The sequence below is a fragment of the Sturnira hondurensis genome, unplaced genomic scaffold, assembly GCF_014824575.4.
Source record: "Sturnira hondurensis isolate 20B ecotype Veracruz unplaced genomic scaffold, ASM1482457v3 Scaffold0006662, whole genome shotgun sequence".
Taxonomy (NCBI): Eukaryota; Metazoa; Chordata; class Mammalia; order Chiroptera; family Phyllostomidae; genus Sturnira; species Sturnira hondurensis.
In genome coordinates, this window is record NW_028079293.1 from 1 (window position 1) to 522 (window position 522).

Sequence of the window (522 nt, forward strand, 5' to 3'; positions counted from 1 at the left end):
TTCTGTTCCTATTCTGGTTGTTTGCTTAGTTTGTTTTATTTCTGTAGATTCAGTTTTTTTTTCCGTGTCGCTTGTGCTTAAAAAGGCCACCAGCTGAGGAGCACTCGGCCCCAGTTAAGCGCAAGCTCCTGCTCTGGTGCAGCAGCCAGACCCCCGGCAGCACACGCAGACACAGCAGGGACTCAAAGGCAGCGCTTAGATTCAGTTTTTGATAGTTGTGAGTTTGCTGCCATTTTACTGTTCCTAGTTTTGATCTTCTTTTTCTTGAATATATCTCTTTAATGTTTCATATAATAAGGGCTTAGTGAGGATGAACTCCTTTAACTTTACCTTGTCTGGGAAGCACTTTATTGCCCTTCAATTCTAAATGGTAGCTTAGGTGGATAGAGTAACTTAGGTTGTAGGCCTTTGTTTTTCATCACTTTGAATACTTCTTGCCAGTCCCTTCTTGCCTGCAAAGTTTCTTTTGGGAATACAGCTGATAATCTTATGGAACTCCTTTGCAGGTAACTGTCTCCTTTT

At 42.0% G+C, this 522-nt stretch overlaps 1 non-coding gene across 1 annotated transcript; it reads right to left on the reverse strand.

Moving 5' to 3' along the window:
• Positions 1-62: 62 nt before the first annotated feature.
• LOC118989941 (small nucleolar RNA SNORA76) lies at positions 63-195 on the reverse strand. Its single transcript, XR_005067129.1, has one exon. It is a non-coding gene; the product is annotated as a small nucleolar RNA SNORA76 (small nucleolar RNA).
• Positions 196-522: the final 327 nt, after the last annotated feature.